The sequence below is a fragment of the Lontra canadensis genome, unplaced genomic scaffold, assembly GCF_010015895.1.
Source record: "Lontra canadensis isolate GAN:19392208 unplaced genomic scaffold, GSC_riverotter_1.0 scaffold13, whole genome shotgun sequence".
Lineage (NCBI taxonomy): Eukaryota > Metazoa > Chordata > Mammalia > Carnivora > Mustelidae > Lontra > Lontra canadensis.
Window position 1 is genome coordinate 6003052 of NW_022631007.1, and position 24527 is coordinate 6027578.

The window sequence follows — 24527 nt, forward strand, 5'->3', positions numbered from 1 at the left end:
TTTATACTAGACATACTTAGTAAATCATCTTCTGAAATGAATAGATGTATAAAAGTCAATGCCATTTTAGTCCTTTCCTGCCTAAATTTTTAAGATGTCCAAATTACTGAGTTTTAGCTTTCTGGTTTTATTGTATCAGTATTTTGAAATATAGGGCCATAATAAAAGAACTCCTCAAACTCAACACTCAAAAAACAGATAATCACTTCAAAAAATAGGCAGAAGACATGAACAGACACTTCTCCAAAGAAGATATACAAATGTCTAACAGACACATGAAAAAATGGTCATCATCATTAGCCATCAGGGAGATTCAAATCAAAACCACATTGAGATGTCACCTTATACCAGTTAGAATGGCCAAAATTAACAAGAAACAAGATAAGACAAGAAACAACAGATGTTGAAGAAGATGTGGAGAAAGGGGAGCCCTCTTTCACTGTTGGTGGGAATGCAAGTTGAAGGAGCCACTTTGTGAAAACAGTGTGGAGATTCCTTAAGAAACTAAAATAGACCCTGCAATTGCACTACTGGGTATTTACCCCAAAGATGCAGATGTAGTGAAAAAAAGGGCCATCTGTACCCCAGTGTTCATAGAAGGAATGGCCACGGTCGCCAAAATGCTGTAAGAGCCAAGATGCCCTTAAATAGATGAATGGATAAAGACGATATGGTCCATATATACAATGGAATATTACACCTCCATCAGAAAGGATGAATACCCAATTTTTGTATCAACATGGACGTATCTGGAGGAGATTATGCTGAGTGAAATAAGTTAAGCAGAGAAAGTCAGTTATCATATGGTTTCATTTACTTGTGGAGCATAAGGAATAACAGGGGGGACATTAGGAGAAGGAAAGGAAAAGTGAATTGGGGGAAATCTGAAGGGGAGACAAAGCATGAGAGACTGTGGACTCTGAGAAACAAACTGAAGGTTAGGGGGGATAGGTGAGCCTGGTGGTGGGTATTATGGAGGACACATGTTGCATGGAGCACAGAGTGTGGTGCATAAACAATGAATCCTGGAACACTGAAAAATAAAATAAAATTATTAAAAAAAATAAAGCAAAAAAAGGGGCCATAATAAAAGGAAAAATTAAGGAGCTCTCTTTAAAGCGGATAAACATTCTTAATGACTCAGTTATATATTTTATATGGTATAAAATAAATGTCATTTAAAAAAATGCTAAAATGAGATGCCATCATATAATGGATGAGAAATTCAATATCCAGAGAATTCAGTGAATTTTTAGTCTTCCCAGGGAAGAGAGTGGAATAGAAACAATAACTGATGATTTGCTCCTTCCAGTTCAAGAATTATAACCTTGGACAGAACAGCCAACAGCCAGAGAATCAACTTAAATTATAGTGATAGGGCCAGAGAGAGAAAAGCTTTCAGATTTTTGTAGATAGCATTTTAAATATGTAGTTTTGTCAATAAATGAGATGTTTTACCTAAGTAAATATTCTGGATAACTAAGCCTAAAATAAAATATTTAAACACTATCAACTAAAACAACAACAACAAAAAACCTTAAAAGTATTTTATTCATTTCTCTACCTTTTTCAGTAGTGAGAAGCCTAACCTGATTACCTTTGATTTAATAACTCAGTGCCACTAATACAATGCTCTCTGAGGATTTTCAATACTATCTCCAATAAGCGATGCCACCTGGTCCTACTATATTCCGAAATTACATTAATTCTCCTCATAATGTGTTTTCCACTTTAATTAATGTCAGATTTCTTTGCAATAATAATGAATTAAAGAATAATTTTTTAAATGTTAAAATCATGATGGTCATACAAGCATAAAATGAACACTCATCAACGATTTTATAATTAATTAATGAAGGCACCAGGAAGGCATTCCAAGTCACTCAAAGGAAAATTCTAAAAATGCGCACATCCATAGACAATCAAGAATGCTGCAATGACTTGACTTAGAGTTGTAAAATCAGTCAATAACCACAGGGTGATAATCAGTTGTTTTCTAGCTCACAAGAGTCTTTGCATTACCGTTAGGTTTCTATGATTTCTAAAGTTTCAAAATAGCCCAAGGATAATTAAAGGCTGAGATAATCTAAAGCAGTGGACTGGATAGGATACCTAGTAATCTTATTTTTGCCTATTTCACAGTCTTCCATAATTTTTCCTGATACAATTAAAATGAAATAAATAATATTATTTCATAAGTAAAATAATGAAATATTTACTCCTTAGTATTCCAGGCACTGTTTGGGGAATTTTAGATACATTAATTCATGTTGTCTTTTGAAAACAATTTTATTATTAATAATAATGTTCATGTTAATAATAGGAGGAAACACTGTTACTGGCCCCATTTCACAGATGTCCCAACTTTCATAGGTAGGCAGTTGGTGGGACTCGACCCCAGGTAATTTGACTCCATCGTTTATCTCTGTGCTATACTATATTTGATATTATCCTGAAGATTTCAGCAGACACATTTAAGTGTAGCCAATTCTAAAAATTTCTTAAGGAAATTCTTTACTGCTATTTACAACAAACAAAATGAAATTATTTTCGTATTGCCATGAGATACCACATATAGGATTCTTAAGCCAATAGTCTTAGTTAAACACAATTCACTCCACTGGCTTGGGAATAAAGCTTCACCAGGCAGCTCTGAGCATTTTTTCTGAATGAGCAGGTATGACTTTGTGTCTGCTATTGTTTTTATTTTAACCACATCACTGTGTTCCTAGTAGAAAAGAATCCAGCTTTTGGATAAATGGGTAACTATGTGATGTGCAGATTTTACTACACTTTTAATGGAGAATAACAGAAATTAGGATGAAATAATGTACCCACCTTCGCATAAATTTAATATGCTCCAATCATTCTTATAAAATTAAAAATGTAAAATAAAATTATTCTGTATATTAATGGTTCTCAAAATGTAGTCAGTGAAGCTCTGGGGAGTCTTTGAAACTCCTTTAGGAGACCCATAAAGCAAAAACTATTGTTTTCATAATAATAGTAAGGTATTATTTGGCTTTTTTAGTGTGTTGACATTTGTAGATGAAAAATCAATGGTGAGTAAAATTGGTAACCTAGAACAAAGCACTGTAGTATGGGTAAGGTAGAAAAAGAGGTAGTTTTGCTTAAGAGTGCCCTTAATGAAGTAATGAAAAGAACTATTCATTACACATGTTCTGTGTTCAAATGTTCTGTGTGACAAAATTGGAAGTAGGCATAAAATATTTATGCTGCTTGGCAAAAGTATGATGTGGTCAAGGCAGAACACTTGTGCCACTGAGTTGTCAGCCCAATTAGATATAATTTTTCTTATAAAACACCATTTTTACCTGAATAAATGACTAGAAGAAAAAATTACACATGTTTAGTTTTGAATATTGGGTAGATAGTTTCTCTGAAGTGAACAAAATGAGTCATCTCTTTAAGGAAACAAATGGACTACACAATGCTAGTGGTAAAGTCAGACTTTCAAACACAAATAGAATTTTTAAAACTTGTATCCGCTATCATGAAATTTTTGATGAGTCTAGTGGCAATATTATTGAATGTGCTTCTAAAAATAGTATTGTATAAGAAAATGTGTTAAAGTTGGAAGATCTGCTTAGCCTATACATATAATATATATATCTTATATCTTACATATTATATTATATAAAATTTATATATGACATATAATTATATTATATTGTATATATTATATAACCTATATATATTATTCTATATCTATATCTATCTTTCTATCTATCTATATATAATGAGAAATAGTAATGTGGAATAATTTTCAGTCTTTCAATATCAAACTTATAAAAAGTGTAATTTTATTGTACACTTTCAAATACTAGTACAATAAGTAAAATTTGGGCATTTTGAATGAGTAAGAGAAGCAGGTTAATCCTACTTTTAGTTAACATTTGTGTTATGGATGCAAGATGGGGAAATGTATGAAATTAAGCTCCACTTAAAGAAATTGAATTAGTGCTCAGAGAAAACTGCATGGGGATAAGTCCCAGTGGGTTCTTTATTCTTCTTTGAACTTAGGGTTGGGATATGTTTGTTAAAAATAAATTAAAGAAGTCTGTGAGATTTGGGGAGAAGACAGATCTGTGGGCTTCTGTTCTTTATAAAATAATGTCAAAAGTTGCAGTCCCTTTAATCTTTAACACTGAAGACCAGTCACCAATCAATAAATGTGTTTTGTTATGAATATACATGCAATTAAGTGCCTATTGTTGGTCATTATTATAGTATTTAAATCCTCCATTTAAAAATAACTAGTAATGCAGATCTAATTATGCAAAGTGAAATAAGTTAGTCAGAAAAAGATAATTATCATATGATCTCTCTCATATGAGGAAATTGAGAGGCAGGGAGGGGGTTCTTTGGGGGAAGGGAGGGGAAAATGAAACAAGATGGCACCGGGGAGGTAGACAAACCATAAGAGACTCTTAATCTCAGGAAACAAACTGAGGGCTGCTGGGGGTGGGGAGGGATGGGTGGCTGGAAGATGGACATTAGGGAAGGGTATGTACTATGGTGAGTGCTATGAATTGTGTTAGACTGATGATTCACAGACCTGTACTCCTGGGGCAAATAATACATTATATATTAATTAAAAAATTAAAAAAAAATTAGCAAGAATTGAACATGACTTTTTAAAAAAATATGGGTTAAAACTAAGCATATCTAAGGAAATGCCTTAGAAAGAATAACATAGTAAAATACATGCTTCAATTTTTAAAAAATTATACTAAGAACTTGCAAATGTTTTTTTAAGAGAAAACAAGTATAGATTTGTACATAAGAAGACATTGGTTGCCAGCCATAATTCCATAATGTTAAAAGGAAAAATTAACACTGGATCTGGCTGTAGTTTTTCTTTAGGTGAAGATTATATGTCCGAATGACAAGAAATCTCTTTTGTTTCATTTTATAGTACATTACTCTGCATTGCTGTGAACAAGGTGTTACAAAACAGTAGCTAGCACTCTATGGCTTACAGACATGTTTATTTGCCAGCCTGTATTTTTTAATTGAATTTGTTACTAACATTTAAAATTCATAAGACTTCATTGAAAGGTTCAGATTTCCAACTTCTTTTGGAAAATTAAAAAAATCTAAGACTGGAACACTGACACTTCCGTTTGGAAACTTTTGGGTGGAGCTCACATGTTCGAGCTGTCCCTTTTGATGGGAATGTCTTCCCTAGTTCCCCTGGGTCAACTCAGCACCATCTCTTTCCCTCTGTAGAAAGTATATTGGAGTGCATAGAAGTACAAGTGGCATTACTACAGGGTTAATATTAAACTTCCTTTCAAGAAAAAGAAAATAATCCACAAGTGTTTGGCACTCTTATTATTTAGAACACGTTTCTTGTGATGCGTCTCACAAATGGTAGGTAAGTCTCCATGACTCTCCCACTGAGAAAAAATGTTAGTGCTATCAGGTTTTGATCAACTCTTATTTTTGAGGGTTTGGGGAATACTAAAAATTAACATCTAGGGTGCCTGGGTGACTCAGTCAGTTAAGTGTCTGCCTTTGGCTCAGGTAATGACCTTGGGGTTCTGGGATGGAGTCCCATATCAGCCTCCCTGCTCAGCAGGGAGTCATCTTCTCCCTCTGTCCCACCTCCCTCCAAGGTGCTGTTTCTCTCTCTCTCTTTCATGGTCTCTCATTTGCAAAAATAAATAAATAAAATCTTTAAAAAATAAAATAAAAATTAATGTTTAGATCACAAAAAGGTATTCCATAAGGTCTTTGCAAAAATAACTTAGAGGGCAGCTGAGTGGCTCCACTGAGCCTGAGCAACTGACTCTTGGTTTTGGTTCTGGTCCTGATATCTGGGTGATGGGATTGAGTCCCCATGTTTGGCTCTGTGCTCAGTGGGGAGGCTGCTTCTCTTCCTTTCCCTCTCTTCCAGCTCACGCTCTCTGTCCCTCTCTGTCTCTGAAATAAATAAATCTTAAAAAAATTTTTTTTAAAAGAAATTGGTTTGCCAAAACATGCACAAGTTTGACTTTGAGAGAAAGCTCAAACTTGGAGGTGAACTTCTGGAGAGGTCAGGGAAATGGCTAAATTTGGGGCAGGTTTGGGAGTATAAACTGGGATTAAGGATCGCCCTTTAGTGGTCTGATTTTTTGACAGTGAAAGGGCATGTGAATTCAGATTTGTGTCTGACTCTCAATGATGTCCATAGAATATCAGGTAGGCTTCTTTCAGTCAAAAGTAAAAATAGATAGATAAATAAATAAATAAATAAATAAATAAAATTTTAAAAATTCAAATTCTCTTATGGAATAAAGAAGCAATTTTTAAGTGGAGAGTTCTGTCCTTCCGTGTGATACGATCAGTACTTACGAGATCACCTGGTCTGTTGCAGGGCTCTGCCTCCCATGGGCTTGTTGGATTCTCTTAGTCCACATGGTGGGTCCACACTTCGTGCTCGCTGTATCACAGTATCTAGTTGAGCCTTGAACTTCTACTCTCCTATTGAAGCACTGTAGCTAGGAAGATTGTATTGACTATCTTTTCTTTGCTCTCCGCATCTTTTCACATCCTGGCTTTCAGCTGTACGTGGCTGATCTGTTTGGATTATATCAACAGGCTGCCATCACTCACAATTTGGTTTGAGCTCAGCCAATGGGGAGTCTTGGCAGAAAATCACTGGCATGAAGAATGGGTCAGGTAATTACTTCTCTATTTCCACTCTGGTGTCATTTTGGGCTTCACCAAAAGCCCACTGGCCCTTGCTTTCCATGGTTCTCTCTGCTTCCAGTTTCCTATATCCTCTTCTTCCCCAAATACTTTGAGTCTATGGGTGGTAGCAGTTCCAATGAACTTGGATTTCCATATTATCTTTAATGGTTCCTCTATAACCTATGTACCCTTTGTAACTAGTCTGTTTGTAAATAAATGCTCCTGAATGTATCCTGACTGGATTGTGCCATCTGTTTCTGTTGGGTTTCTAACTGTTAGAGAGATAGAAATCACTGATTGCCTCTGATCATGCTTATGTCCTGCCTGAGGCTAAGGGAGCCCTACTTAGACAACATGAATAGAGTGCTACGACCTGGAAGTAGTTATGGGGAGAGGTAGGAATGGATGCTAGAGAGGCAGACAAAGTTGATTAACTATAAAGAGGTTTGATCTTGTGGCAGGGAAGCCTGGTGAGTGTTTCTAAGGCAGATGTTTGGTGGATGTTTGTAAGGCTTTCCAGATGAGCTACCTTGTTAGAGCATGTCTATATCACTTTTAGGATATAAACACAGGATACTGTCTCTGAATGTATGACTGGTAAAGGCTGGAAAGAGCTAGGCAAGTACACTGAGACTCTGGTTTGTTTATGTAACATAGTGCTACTTTGTGATAATGTACACACATTACATGGTTGTTTATCCATATTACTGAATTTCACTTCATGTAATTCTGTCACATCTGCAAAAATAGTTGAGAGGCCAGAAGATAATTTTATTACAATTCAGGAATTCAGAAATTCTGTAGAAAGGGATATGCATGAGCTTGGAGAAATTACACAAAGAAAATCCCAAATATTGCTGATCTGCATTTTATCTTCTCTGAACTTGGTAGATGAGGACCAAGTTTTTCTTCCATTCACCTGGGCATCTTGCAAAAGCATTTTTTTCTAGTTAGTTTTTGGTCATTTTTTAGTCATTTAATCAGTTATGCTTAATGAACAGAAGTGCAATGGATGAAAGTCATTTGAATACTGAACTAACTCGTTCTTATATCTTACTAGTAATTGTTTTATAAATGAATATGGCTAAAATTGATAAAATCACTCCAGATTTTGAAGATAATAAGTCCTGTAATTATATTTTATTAAAGATATTTATATATGTTTATTAAGATATAATTGTTAAGTATATTTTGCTTACTTTTTATCTTTTATTTTTTATTATGTTATCAAATACTTTTGATTACAGTGTTGTGATCTACAAGCTAATATAAGTTCCCAGTAAGCCTAAGATTTGTTTGAGTTGACGTTGCCAAAGGAGGGAGCAGGTAAAAATTATGTTCCAGCCAAGCTTATTGGAACTCTAACCTCAGTCAAAATTTCAGATGCTATTTTAGAGAAGAACACTCTACTTGATTGTTTTGTTTACTCTGGCAACCACCTAGACACAATTATTCACCCCAATGTCATGGGTAGTCTTGAGAGCTATTTGATTGTGTTGCCAGTAATTCTATTTCAGCAAAAATACTAGTGAGAGTAGATATTACTAGAAACTCATCAATATTTCTGAGTTCCTAGTGTTCTGTATCAATAGCTCATATTATCTTTGAGGGAAATTATTCTATATTGCTAATCTAATAGCTGAAACCAAACCAATGTATCAGGAAGCATGATGCAATAGTTATTTTGTGGAAAGTCATATATGAGCATTAACTGTTCCTGCTGACAATTATTAGACCTCTTTCCAAATGATTTTCTCCTCCTTGCTCTTTTTTAATAAATTAGAAACAGCTAACAATCATGTTTACAGAATTTCCACAAATTTGATTTGATCTTTAAAAATTGACACATTAAACTTGTAATAGCTTCAGTGATGAAATTTCACCTCCTGCCACCCGCCTCCAATCATCATAATTGCACAGACCACTGGCTTTCTGCTAGCTCAGAGTTCTTTGATTTTTTTTTTTGTGATATGATCTGCTTATTTGTGAATATTAAATACTTCCACAGATCTGCATTTGTATATAGTAATATGTTACCTTTTTATCGTAAGATCTGTGGATATGGATAGGGAATGACACTAGACATAGAAAATACATCTGCCTGTTTTCTAATCTTAGATCAGTGCAAGTGTGTATGTGTGTGTGTGTGCGTGCATGTGCGCGCGCGCACACACACACACACACACACACACACACACACACTTATTGGGATTGGGGCCAAGAAAAAAGGATGGTAAGTGGCAAAAGGGACAGACCTCACCAGTCAGAGATGAAGCCGCAGGAAACAAGTATAACACCTTCAACACTATCTTCAAGGAAAGAGCTCACTTAAGAAGAGCCCCAAATCTGTGATGTATGCAAAGGATTTCCATCTGTAGTTTTCTTCAGGTGTCTTTTTTGGTCTTGCTTTGTTTACGTATCATAATGTCAGCTTCACTGAATAAGTTGGGAAGCATTTTCTCCTTAATTTTCTGAAAGATGTTATGCAGAATTGGCATTATTTCTTTCTTAAATGCTTGGTATAATTCAGTAAACACATGTAGGTCAAAAAGTTTCTTTGTGGGAAGGGTTTTAATTATAATTACAATTTCTTCAATGGATACAGGACTACTCAGGTAATCTAAGTCTTTTTAGGAGACATCTGCTATTGTTTCTTTCAAAAAATTTGCCCATTTCATTCAAGTTGCTGAATTTAATATGTGTAGAAACTATAACAATATTTTCACTCATTTGTGAGATTGTTGGTTTGTGTGTTATTCTTTTTTCCTTTGTAATCAGGCTAGAAATTTATTATTTTTATTGATCACCTCAACAAAACACTTCTGTTTCTGTGATTTTTCTGTTTTCTTTTTTACTGGTATCCTTTATAATTTTTATTATGTCAGTTATTCCACTTACTCTAAGCTTAACTTTTTCTTCTTTTTTTAGTATTTTTAAGTGGAAATTGAGTTTATTATTTGAGACTATTCCTTCTTATATGAGCACTTATGGCTATAAACTTCTAAGTACTGTTAAAGCTGCCTCCCATAAATTTTGATATATTGTGTTTTTTATTTTCAATTCAAAATAATTCAAGTAATTCAATTCAAAATAATTTCTAATTTCTATTTTGATTTCTTCCTTGACCCTTGAGTTCATAAAGAATATGTTATTTAGTTTCCACATATTTTGGAATTATCTACAAATTTTTATGAAATTGATTTGCACTTTAGATCTTTTTAGTCATATTTTTTTTTAGATTTTATTTATTTATTTGACACAGAGAGAGAGATCACAAGTAGGCAGAGAGGCAGGCAGAGAGAGAGGAAAGGAAGCAGACTCCCCGCCGAGCAGAGAGCCTGATGAGAGGCTCGATCCCAAGACCCTGGGATCATGACCTGAGCCGAAGGCAGAGGCTTTAACCCACTGAGCCACCCAGGTGCCCCTTTTTTAGTCATACTTTGTGTGACTTAAATCCTATTAAACTTTTTGAGATTTGCTTTATGGCCTAATTTGGCAAATATACCATGTAGTATTTATTTTTTCTAACTGTGGGGAATTCCGTAAGTGTCACTGAGATCAAATTATTGATATTGTAATTCTACTATATACTCGTTATTTTCTACTTGTTCTATTACTTAGTGGTAGAGGAAAATTAAATCTCTGAGTAAAATTTTGGATTTGTATGTTTCTCTTTGCATTTCTCAGGTTCTTTTTCATGTATTTTCGTAACAGTTTTATTGAGATATTATTCATATACATAAAATTCACCTTTTTAAAGTTTGGTAGTTTTTAATTGTTTACAGAGTTGTGTGACCATCACTACTCTCTAACTTTAAAACATTTTCATCACCTGCTCAAGAAAACCTATACCAATTAAAGAAATGATTCTGATTCTACACAACATCATCCAGAAAATTAAGGACGAAATGCTTCCCAAATTCTAAATCCCCCTATACCTCCAGTTCTTGTCAATAATTTATATATACTACTGTCTGTCTCCATGGATTCGTCTATTCTGGACATGTCATGTGAATCTAATCAAATACTATGTGGTTACATCAAAAGTAGAAAGGTAAATCCAGGCCTTGTTATCTATCTTGGCTAGGAGTGAATATATAAAAGTCAAATTTGTGATTTCATATATTTAAGGAAATGGGAATCTTCCTGATATAGAAAATCCATGTCATGGCCAATCTAACTACCTATAATATACCCACACTATAGTTTTGGTTACAAAGATTACAACTTTAAAAATGTTTTAAAACCATCCATAAATTTAAGCATAAAACTTTGTATTTATCCTAAGCTACACAAAGAAATTTTATATCCAATGGCAGGCAAAATATTGAATCAAAAATTTAAAATATTGATCTGGTATGAATTTAACCTCAACAAATTTAAGCAGTACATTAAAAGTTCTCAGTTTTACTATTTTTATTCAAATGTACTTTAAAAAAACACACATTAAGCTTGTTTTTAGCGTTTGCTTTTCAGCCAGATGTTTTGGTATATTTTTTTAAAGATTTTATTTATTTATTTGACAGGCAGAGATCACAAGCAGGCAGAGAGGCAGGCAGAGAGAGAGAAGGGGAAGCAGGCTCCCTGCTGAGCAGAGAGCCCAATGCAGGGCTCTATCCCAGGACCCTGAGATCATGACCAGAGCCAAAGGCAGAGGCTTAACCCACTGAGCCAACCAGGTGCCCCTGGCTTGGCAGTATGTAGCCAGAGCTTTAAAGCAATAAAAATTATGAAGGAAGACTTACTGTTCTAGACTCCTTTGCTTTAAAAAGATAGTCAAAAAAATTGTAATAAAGAAAATCCCACAAAAACATTGCCAAAATTATAACAAAAAAAGGAAAGGCACTGTGTGAAAGAGATTAGATAAATAAGTACATTTCTGAAAAAAATATTTAACTTAATTATTGAAAAGTGCCAATTAAAACTGACAATTAGTCTTCTTTTCCTTGTTAGTTCATATTTCACCTATTACTTATAACTTTTATTTATAACTCTATTTCTCTTACATAAATTTCACAACATAAATTTTGTTTAGTTGTTTTAAAGAATAAGAACCAATACTTTCCCTCTATAAAAACTAAGCACAGAATTTTAAGTTAAATAGAGAATTTATCATTTAGAAACTCAGATACTAAATCTAATTTAAAATCTATCAAAGAAAAAAAGAAAATAAGAAATAGAAAGCATAAAAAGCATCATTTAAAAATCTTTACTAAAAATATAGTAATGGGGTCTTCATTGTGTTTATAGGTAATTATGGGATATATTAATACAAAATCTTTTTTAATAAATTATTTCCTAATCTAAGTTTTTTTGTAACATACAAAAAGTTGTATCCTGATCTAAGGTTTCTTCTGAGTGTTTTACTTTATTCTCTAAGAAAAGTATTTTAGGGGCACCTGGGTGACTCAGTGGGTTAAACCTCTGCTTTCGGCTCCGGTCATAATCTCTAGGGTCCTGGGATCGAGCCCCGCATTGAGCTTTCTGCTCAGCGGGGAGCCTGCTTCCTCCTCTCTCTCTACCTGCCTCTCTGCCTACTTGTGATCTCTCTCTCTCTCTCTCTCTCTGCCAAATAAATAAATAAATAAAATCTTTAAAAAAAAAGAAAAGTATTTTAAAACTGTTTTTAATGGTATTTTTTCATGGTCAATTCTTTCTCCCCACACCAGGCTTTTGAATTTTTACTTACGTTTTGGCAATTCTAGTGTTTCGCATTTTTATAAAATTCAGAATAAACTTGCCAATTACTTAAAAAAAAAAAAAAACCACCCTGGGGTTTTAACTGGTGTTACGCATTACATTTACACTGACCGAAGACTTGTGTGCAAATGTCTACCGTGACTAATCACTCCAAACAAGAAACTATCCAAATGTCCAAGAGGTGAATGGAGATAATTTGTTGTGCTTCTAATTTGGGGAAATAGTGTTCAGCTATAAAAAGAAACATACTACTGAAACATATTGAAAATAGCTGGGTACAAAGTATTACATGCAGAAAGTTTTCATTTTATGACATTTTATAAAAGACAAAACTGAAGAAAACATAAGTAAAAAGTCAACAGGCTGATGTGGGGAGAGAGAATTGACTGCAAACAGGCAGAGGGGAACATTACAGGTTGACAAAAATAACTTATACATTGATTGCTGTAGTTATTACATGACCACAGTCCAAACTTCCCAAATCGTACACTTCAAAAGGAAGACTTTTATCATATACAAGTTATACTTCCATACACATGACAAAATAAAATAAAACAAAAAATGAGTTTTTACAAAGACCAAGTAATTAGTGTTACCTACATAATTTATTCTAGACTTTATTACTCTAATGGTGACATATGCTATCAGTTTTGGGGCTTCCTTCTTAGGATAGGAGTTAAGAAGAGGTTGCTATTAAAAACATGATGAGGAATGCTGGGGTAGTGATCTCAGAGTCCTAGGGTTAAGCCCTGTGCATTGGGCTCCACACTCATTGGAGGTCTGCTTCTCCGTCTTCCTCTCCCTCTCTCCCCACTCATGCTTGGTCTTTCTCAAATAAATAAATAAATAAAGTCTTAAAAATTAATGAGAAGACTCTTAATATCTCCTTTCTTATTTTCTGCCAGAAGTAGATGCACTCTTTTATTAAAGTAATTCCACTTTTTAAATATATGACATAAAATTTAAATAGTGTCTTGTTTCTACATAAATCATTTCAACAAATCATTTAATAAAAAACTCTATATTTCCTATAAATTTAAGTTGTTTTAAAACAGTATTCTTCACAAACTATGAGATGGATTTTCAAAATTCTGCAAGTGTTCCCAGTAGACTGCATGTCTTAAATTTAATTCGAAAGCTGTTATATAATTTATTCTCAATGAAAGTCTTGTATATTTAGTTAGTAAACCTTTTGAACACATTCACAAGTATATAAGGAACATGACCTTTGCAAAACAAACTATTGTCCTCAAGAGCTTTGATCAAATGGTATACTGTAGCCATAACAGCTGCCATTTAAACATCTTATGGAAAAAGGTCAGGCAGTTATTGTAATTCATGTGACTGATGGAAAAAAAAAATGAAATGCATTTCTCTTGCCTACTTGTTAACTTTTCCCTTTTTTTGAAGATTGCACAAAAATGATTTTAGCTCTGTTTGTGATTAGGGTACAATTTACTATTTTCCTCTTTCTTTCTCTTTCTCTCTTTCTTTCTTTCTCTCTCCCTTTCTTTCTTTCTTTCTTTCTTTCTTTCTTTCTTTCTTTCTTTCTTTCTTCCTTTCTTTCTTTTTCTTTCCTTTTTTCTTCCTTAAGTTGTAGTCTGTAATGACTCACCAAGTAGTTCTCCGTGGATGCAAAATCCAGATGGCCTGGCAGATGGAGCCTGGAAGATTGGTTGAAATGCCCCAGACACATCCATCACCTAAACACTCCATAGGAAATTTGAATAAAACTAAAGATCTGAAATTCTATGGACTGTAGAGTGTAGTCAGCTGTAAAGTTCATGTGCAAACACACGGTTGAGTATACTTCTTAGAAGAAACTTCTCACATTGTGCTATTTTGGCATTACTTAATCAGTTGACATTAAAGAAAATATACCAAATCTTGACGGCAAGAAAACTCAACTCAGATATCTCACGTTTTCATACTTTTGTACCTCATTTGTAGGAGCTGAACTTGGACATGAGAAAAATTCTTCCTGCATATCAATTCAAGGAGTCTAAGGTATTCTTTCCTTGGACAAAGATGGGGACATATTTTTCATGTAGCAAATGCTAATTAACCCATCATATCAGTTTATAAAATTGTTTTTCTGCAGAGGACAGTTTTCCTCAAAGATTAGTAAAAACATTGACCTAATCCAATCATTTACTAAATAACAGTTATCTCCTCGCATCGAAAGACTATTGACATGTGTTTTCACATGGTAGATGCTCTGCAGAGCCCAGAAATAGATGAACACTTACATAGTCAATTAATCTACAACAAAGGAAGCAGGAATATACAATGGGGAAAAGACAGTTTCTTCAATAAAGGGTGCTGGGAAACTGGACAGCTACAGATGAAAGATTGAAACTTGACCGCTTTCTTAAACCATACTGTCACACCTGTTAGAACAGCTGTCATGCAGAAGACAAGAAATTAAAAGTGCACTTGGTGTTTATGTAAGTGTTGAATCACTACAGTGAATGGTTTAAAATCTGTGTGTATATACACATATGTGTGTGTATATAATATATAAATACATACATATATAAATAATATATATGTAATGTAAAGTTCATGTGCAAACACAGTGATTATACTTCTTAAAGGAAATTTGTACATATAGACACATACTAAGTGGAGATTAATTGAGGATATTTAGAAGCAAACACCTGATGATTTATCTTTAACCAGAAGTTGAAGGTCATGGATAATATGTCCTGTATATAATTTTGAGGCTCATTTTCGGAGATTCTTACTTTTGATTCACAAGCCTGATATTCCAGCTCAATGCTTTGAAATATGGAGCTGCTGATGGGACAAAAGATACTTGTGAGAAGTTTACTGCATTGTAGAAGAGGTATGAGGAGAGAACGATTGGTTTTAAGCAGTTTTACTAGTAAGAAGCAACATTCGACCGGGAACATAGTTTCAAATGTCATTTTATAAAACAGATAAGTGGGCTGGGATGAAGGAGGAGGGTGTGAACCTGACTATCACCAGAGGCTGAGATATGGAAGCCTTTTAGAAATCATTTTATTCCTTCCAATTCTTATTGTGTTTATTTTTAGGACTGCTTTTCTATCGATGTGGAGACATACTGTGATTCAATTCATTTTAGAGACACAATGTTTCCTTTTAAATGCTTTTTAAGTGAAAAAATGTAGCAATATAAGATATATTAAGTAAACGTGAGCTCAGGAAGGAATAAGTAAGGTAGAAATTCATAAGTGGCATGATTACAGTTTTGAGATCACTACTCTGGCAAAATAGGCCTTTTCTAACATCCCTGGACTCATACCTGTCATCTCCATGTACCAGCTTCTCTTATGTCCTGAGAATGACACCAATTAATGCTTCTGCACCCAATTATAATAGAAGAGCTTCCCCATATACCACCAAGCAGTTATTAGACGTAATCTGGGTTTCCTACAGTTTGACTTAAATCTGACACTATCTACTGGGAGACAGCATCAGATGCCATAAGTAAAGGTCTTTGACCCACAAGACTGCTCCCCACCACTTCTTCACATATCAGTCTCAAATACAGGTTGTCACCTGAGCTGTCAGGCACAAATCAGAAGTTCCCACAACTCGTTCCTTGGGTGCGATTAATTTGCTAGAGTGGCTCACAGAACTGAGAAACATTTTACTTACGAGATTGCCAGTTTATTATAAAAGGATATAACTCAGAAATAGTCAGGTTGCAGCAATGCATAGAGCAAAGTATGGGGAAAAGGGAAGGAGCTTCCCTGCCCTCTATGAGGACATCACTCTCCCGCTGTTTGCATCTCCACATATTCACCAACCTGGAAGCTTTCCGAACTCCATTCTTTTGGGCTTTATGGATATTTCATTACACAGGCATGGCTGATTAAATCATTGACCATTGGTTGGAGTGCCTGGGTGGATCAGTTATTATGCCTCTGCCTTCGGCTCAGGTCATGATCACAGGGTCCTGAGATCAAGCCCAGCATTGGATTCCCTGTTCAGCAGGAAGCCTGCTTCTCCCTCTCCCACTCCCATTCCCCCGCTTGTGTTCCCTCCCTTGCTGTCTCTCTCTGTCAAATAAATAACAACAACAACAACAACAACAACAACAACAAATCATTGGATATTGGCAATTGACAAGGGGTAGAGAAGATTAGAACTGAAAGTTACTACCCTCTAATGACAAAGTTGATCACCTGGCAACCTGTCCCTAATCTTAGGTGCTTCCTGAAAGTCACCTCATTAGTGTAACAAAACATACATTTATCACTCTCATGATTTAGGAAGTTCCAATTGTTTTAGGAGCTCTGTGCCAGAAATGGGAAGAGGAAAAAATATGTATTTCCTTTTTTTTTTTTTTTAAGATTTTATTTATTTATTTGACAGAGATCACAAGTAGGTAGAGGCAGGCAGAGAGAGAGGAAGGGAAGCAGGCTCCCCACTGAGCAGAGAGCCTGATGTAGGGCTTGATCCCAGGACCCTGGAATCATGACCTGAGCCGAAGGAAGAGGCTTTAACCCACTGAGCCACCCAGGAGCCCTAATATGTATTTCTAATTACAGGTCACAATATTAACTACCTCTTATTATTTTTCTTTAAAAGAAAACTGAGCAACAAGAGTTTAAAAAATACAAGCCCATGGGGCACGTGGGTGGCTGAGTGGGTTGGATCTTCTGCTTTTGGCTCTGGTCATGATCCCAGGGTCCTGGGATGGAGGCTTGAGTTGGGGTCCCTGCTCCTTAGGGAGACTGCTTCTCCTTCTTCCTCTTCCTGTTGCTTCCCCTGCGTGTGCTCTCTCTCTCAACCCCTCTCTCTCTCTCTGTCAAATAAATAAATAAAATTAAAAAGAAAATAAAATAAAAACTACAAGCTCACACACATTTTTACTATCTTGATAAAACGACGTTAATTTTCAGCCCCATTTCATATAGCTCCGTGTATCTGATTCTGACTGGTGTGGTATTCAGAGACCTCTCTGGCTTGTCAGACCTATGAGATTGTAACTTATGGGTCCATGTTATCACCTTGATCCTCTCTGTCTGCTCAGTGCTTTCTGTGGTCCTGAATACATAGATATCTCACCATTTAATATTCCCCATATGAATCAGTAATATACGAGACAAACAGCCCCTGTTTTGCACCTGTTTTAATTTTTCTTTCTTTTTTTCTGAGGCTTGTCCTTTTAAGCCTATCTCTTTAAAAAAAAAATCACCACGTACTTTTGGTCTTTTATGTCTGGGATTTGATTGAAGATTGAGATATCATTAGCCTGAGTGGTAAAAGGAAACTTGAATTTTATGCCACATGTTTTTCCCCTGGGCATTTAAATAATGCTTGATTGTGTGGAAGCTTCATTGTTGAGCACTGCTAGAAAATCACTGAACTGTCAGTTCATGATTGTAAGAAAAGAATTCACAGACATGTTAAAAAAAAAAAAAAGGCTGAGAAATAACATGGTGATTTTGCAGAAGAAGGTAGAAGGGCAGGGGCACCCACCAAAGATGGAAGTCCTTTTGAGTTATTGATCATGTATTTTATTCTGTATTTGGGCTTGAATTATTTTGTGATAAAATAAAATAAAAATAAATTAGACTTTGTGGCAGGTCAATGTAAAAATAGTTTTAATCTTGGGATGGTAATCATAGAACACATCTTTTGGGCAGTCATGAACATCTATGTACCTTTGTTTCCTCATTTATCTGGGAGAGAAATAGCAGAGTTTCAGGGCTCTTACAATATGTGTAAAACATCTAACATAGAGGGATGGCACAACAAGTGATGAATTAAGTGGCTATAAACTTTAATTATTTACAGATAAGCATATGAATTCTGTCTCTGTGTCATCAAAATGTCACACTGACATTTTACTATTGTCTGGATGACTAGCTGTATAAGTAACTTCAGTTTTCTATGTTAGAGTATCTTTGTGGTCAAGAATCAGCTGTGGTATGAAAAATATATGGCCAAGTCTTAACTAATTAGGACACCTATTTATTAGGTAGAAATGAATGTGATGCCTGATCTCTGAATTTGTTCCTTCAACTTTAAATTGAGACAATGACAATTATTTCCTGGGCTTGTTTAGGCTGATATTTCTCAAAAGCCCATCTTAGAAGCAACAGTAGCAACATCTGGGAACCTATTAAAAGCACACATTTTCAGGTCCTCTCTTGGATCAAGTCAGTCAGAAACTTGTTCAGATGCCCAATGATATCTGTACAGACAAGGAACCAAATCCTTCAAGTACTTTTGATGCACATGAAAATTTGTGCATCTGATTGGGAAGAAATGCACAGCTAATCGTAACTAGTCTGATTTGGGAGAAATGCACAGCAACACACCATTATATAGTACATTTCCACCTTGTAAAGGCAATGGATATAAATGACATCAAGAGCATAGATATTAGCAAAATGTGAAATAATTAGTAAATGATGCTTTGGAATATTTGTTACCTTTGTTTTTAATATCTTGTTTAATTTTGAATATATATTACTTAAATTGTAATAATAGCTATTTTAACAATCAGTTTGCAAAATTCCTGAAAATTGGACAATCAGTTCTCCCATGACTATAGGAACCAGCTTGAATGTACCAGTTGGGTGGTTATATCTTCCTCTCTTTATCTTCTTAGTTTTTCTCCATGACTCGTGGAACACCAATCACACACATCTACCAGAGAGGAGTTTGTGACACTCTGAAAATCTACTGACACAACCTGCCATTCCAAATGGATTTGCAGAAGACACTTTAAAATTACAACTTAAGCATAATAATAATGTGTCATATCAGTAAATGGAGCCAAGCCATGAGCATTCAGTTTTTAATGATTTTTCTATCCAAAATAATAGAGTTTTGCCATAACATGCACAAGAAGCTGTCTCCATCATTATGTTTTGGAATATGTTCTAACTCCTTGGTGATAATAAAGGTCAGTCTAATCTTAAAAGAGATGTATCCATATTCCATACAGAGTACTTGCTAGTACATTAAGACAGACACAGGGCAAGCCCATATAAACACAGCATGTTCAAAGATCTGTGGTTAAAATAGATATCAGATGCAAAGTTGAAAAGCTGACCCAGGTTCCTCTGGAAAATATCTTTATTACATGAAGAATCCAGAGAATCCAGGGGACAGAAAGTCCACTAGCCAATGGGCAGGATTTCTATCTCCATCTCAACCCGAAACTTCTGTTCTGTTTCTTTCAATGCAAGTTTGTCTGTTCCTAGAAATAGTGAACTGAGAAACCAGTGAAGGCCACCCTCACAAAGGTATTTGGGCAGGCTCTGTAGAACCATCCAATTGAAGTTCCTGAGCATTTATTTCTCTTTATGAAGTTCTGAAACATACATAAGAAAATTTAAAAAATCAATCTTCATTATTAGCTAGTGATTTTGTTCTAAATGTCTGATAGGAGCTCAGGAGGATCACATGGAGGTTTCCATTCCCCTTCTCTGAAGCAAGCTCAAGTAGCCTCAAACCAAACACCATCCTTCCCTGCCATGAGAATAATTAGAATCTCTACTTCACAGGATTGCCATGAAGATTAAATGAGAAGATACAAGTGAAGCATTTAGGCTGAATGCCTAATGGTTGCCACACAGTGATTGTTCAGTAGTGTTAGTTATTTTTAGAGGAAGAGCTTGTTTGCTTCAGAATCCATACCACAGTTGGCCCAGGAATTCAGACCCTCACAGGCTAATGCAATAAACCCAAGTGTGGTCACATGGGAGAGGAGGAGCCCTTCAAAAGAGGCATGAAGAAAAAATTCTTCCTCTCTTTTTAGAAGATTTTATTTATTTATTTATTTGAAAGAAAGAGAGCATGAGCTGGGGGCAGGACCTAAGGGGGAGGGAGAAGAAGACTCCCTGCTGAGCAGAGAGCCCAACACGGGGCTCAATCCCAGGACCCCAAGATCATGACCTGAGCCAAAGGTGGAAGTTTAACCCACTGAGCCACCCAGGGGGCCTGAAGAAAACAAATCTTGAATTAGGGACAATTCTACTTCTTTACCACTCATTGAGTGGATGAAAAGATCTAGAAGAAGAAAAATATAGAGAGTGAGCTGGCTATTCTACATTATGAGTCTCATGGATCAAGAAATATGGTGGACCCCACCAAATTAAACTAATATTTTACTTCTTTAGAAGTTTCAGCCATAGAAAGCCCAGAAAACCCAGTCTCTATATTCAATTACAGTCATTAAGGGTCTTACTTCTCCTCTTGGGTATAGCATAAGAGGGGCTAGAAGAAGGGGAGCTGACATGACAGGAAGTCAGGGGCATAAAAAATCCTTTAGCTTCCCTGAAAGGCCATCACCTTGACTGGTGATGTGCTCTTAAAGAGCTTAAAAGGAGAGGCAGTCATTAACATCAGAAGTAAAGCCAGTGACTGGGCATCTTTATGGTGGAACACTAGAATGGACAGCAGGGATATCCGCTATTAGGGGGAAGTTGTTATTAAAAGTTAAAGTGCCACCGTTATGCTGCATGCTTAAAGGCATTCCAACTCTCCACTGTTTGTGGCAGACTGGCTTCTTACTCTTTTTTGCTTCCTTCTGTCTTTACACCAAACCCACATTTAGTGAGGCATGAGCTGAAGCTTTTGTCCACAGGTGGAATTCCTACTTGTTTGGGGAAGGCTCTATTCTGCTTCTAAGGCCTTTCAACTGATTGAAGCCGTTCTACCTGGATTACCTGGGATAACCTTCCTTACTTAAAATACAGTGGTTATTGAATTCAACCACACCTATAAAATATTTTCCTAGCAACACTTAGATTAGTGTTTGATTGAATAACCAGGTCTGTAGTCAAGTTGATGCATAAAACTGACCATCACACCAACCTAATGGATTTAGGTTTCCTAGTTGCTCTGATATTATAATGGTCAAACTCTATAGTATCATGACAAGTGTCTTCTTGACACGGACAGCACTGCCCTCTTGAGCTTCTATGAAAGCTGTGCACCAGCCATAGTTGAACTCCTATTCATGTGTGTGTGTGTGCGTGCTGTTTGAGCCTCCTTTTCTTTATACAAACAGCTCACATTGTTTATCTCCAGGTTTTGCTCCTAGATCTAAAAGTCACTTCTCTCACAATATCTTAATGAGTCCCTCAGCAATTGGAGAGCATTCTGTGCTAATTCATATGATAGTGTAGACCATATTCTATTTAGAGACTTGTTCCCTTATTTGTCCCATAATCAACAGTAGACTTCTAGGGCTGGGTACCTTACCTGTCTGTGTATTTCTAGTGTCTGACCCAGTACCTCACATACAGTGAACATTTGTTCACTGAAGAAACAAATGAATCACAAAAATTAACATCCAGAATCAAAGCACAAAGGCTATACTAGATAATTACATTTATCAGTTTCTAGGTAACTTCCCCAAAATAGAAACAAATCTTGAGCATATTCATGGCAGGAGAAACAATTTTGATCAATTATAAGGAGAGTTCTAAAAACCATTTTCTCATATATCTGAAGTTCCCAGTCTTGTGCTTCCTTTGAAGGCAATGAATAGTAGATACATAAATATTAGCACTATTGCAATTAGGATAATGTTTGCAAATCATTGCCAAAACTCACACATGCTGCTTTTCCCTGGCAAAATGAATTGACAATTTTACATATCAGAACTATTTATAATATAGACAGAATATATATTCTGATGTTACTATGAGGTAATACTAAAATTAGAAGAGAAAAATTAGGTATTTATTTTAAACATTTGGGAAAAATTTAATTTAAAGATCCCCCAAACAAATTTAATAAAATCTTATTTTGACACAATTTAATAAAATTTTATTGACTGTCTATCATGTACCACACACTGTTAAGGTTTTGGGACTAAAAAGACATAGATTGTACTTTTTTATGGACCACACTCTATTAACTTCCTTATTTTCCTCTCAAATTTTCAAAAAGTGAATTCAAATGCTATTATTTTTTTCTTTCCTAGAAATGGTAAGATAAGAAGTGTTGTACTTAGGATGTGCTTGGGTGGATCAGTAAGTTAAGCTGACTCTTGGTTTCAGCTTAGGTCATGATCTCCCATTTGTGAGATGGAGCCCTGTGTCCAGTTCACACCAAGCATGGAGCCTGATTAGGATTCTTTCTCTCCTCTCCGCCCCTCCTCCCGAATGCCTACCTCTGTCCTGCACATGCTCTAGCGCTCTCTCTCTCTCTCAAAAAAAAAAAAAAAAAAAAAAAGTGTTGTATTTAGGGATTCATTTTTTTTAATCAAAGAAATAAATACTTGTTTTTCCTTTAGAATAGCCTATGTGATGATGTGCTACTTCACTTTATTTTATAAAATGCTGCCCTTTTGAACATAACATATAAAACACCTCCTTATCACAGGTATCAAAAGAACTATAAAACAGATATAATTATTGGCCCAACTCATCCCTCTATTCATTTGTAAGAAAAGAAATGGAAAGAAAACCATCTTTAATTTAAAGATGTCCATTCACATTTAGTATCTCTGGCTGCATGTCCTTAAAAGAAGGGTGAAGTTAGTAATGGAACCAAGAAAGCTCATGGAATTTATGAAATCTTCTTCTACACAATGACCCACTCTAGAATGTCTGAAATTTTACAATACTCTTGGTAACTTCTCTCTGCCCAAGATTTACCAGCAGAAAATAACTGATTGACTGATTGATAGATTATCTTCCATTGTTCCTGAAAGAGAAATGTAGAAGAATTAGGAGTTAATAAAATGAGGGTTGAGTCTTGGGTCAAATATCTGTCTCTGTTGTCTACTGTGATCTAAGCCCTTAGATTATTTTTTCTCAGATTTTTGTTCTATAAACTGAATTTATCTATGATACAAAGTTATAGAGTTTAATTATTGAATAAATGAATGTAAAGTACGGTGTGCATAGTAAATATTCATCATATTGTAAATGGTTTATTTACTAAGTATTCAGGAAAGAGTCCAGTGAGCAGCTGTTAAAAAGAGAAGGGAGAAAGTAAAACAAAAAACAAAACAACAAAAAACCCTTTTTGAGTAGCTAATAGGTACTCAACCATGCATTGTATGATTTACCCATATTTTATTTAACCTTTATAAAAACACGGTAAGTATACATAATTATTCTAAATTCACAAAAGAGGAAACTGAGATACAGATTAGGTGACTTTCTGAAGGTCATAGATAAGTGAAGTCAAGATTCAAATTCAGATTTATTTCCCTTTGACTCCTATGTTACTTTTTCTGTAAGTTTTCACATTCCACTGGAAAAAAAAATCTAAAATTTCTCCTGTCTGTCTTCATCAATTCAGTATCTCTTCAGCCATGCCTAATTAACTTTTTCTCTTCTTTCCTGACTTTTTAATAATGTCCATAATTTAAAAAAAATTCTAGGAGTTATACTTCTTTCTTTTGTAACAATCTGTTTCTATGTCCTCTTGCTTTGTGTTTGGCATTACTGTATCTTTTTGAACAGTTTTACAAATATTTACAGAGATTCTTTTGAATTCCTCATTGAGTTTCTCTGTTCATATGTCTTCTATGTTGGGTCTCCTACCAATGTTTCTTGGTGTTGGACTTGCACAAATTTTTGTGACATTTGTCTTTCACCTTAGTTTATATGAAAATTATCCTCTGAAAATGACACATCCTTTGAGCTGTGGAGATCTTCTGATGGGGACAGTTTTCATAGTCCTGTCTGGGTGTATGAAGTCATTAGATACAATGTATTACACTTACTTCCTTGGTTTTCTGTCCCACATGAGCTTTGTAAATGTAGTCAGTACCCATGCATGCGACCTAAAAATGTTGTGTCACATGTCGTTCCTATACATGGACTGTGTGCCAAAGATTTGCACCAGTTAGTAGAAATTCTCTAGTTATCATTTGTGGGCAAGTCAACTTTTTTTCCAGGTTTCATTTCAATGAAAGAAGCTTCATCCTGGATCTTGGATACCAAACCCCATTTCATTGCAGGCATCAACACCCCTGTTCTTAGATTTATATCTGGCTTGAGGGACTTGGTGACCACCACAGAGTTTCAATTCTTACTTACCTTGAAGACTGTGAGTTTTTTTTTTTTTTCTCTATTTGACACTTAGATATCTTGCTTTTTTGTTTTGAACTCAGCTATGTACTTTAACTCTTTACATTTTACTGAGCATTTCTT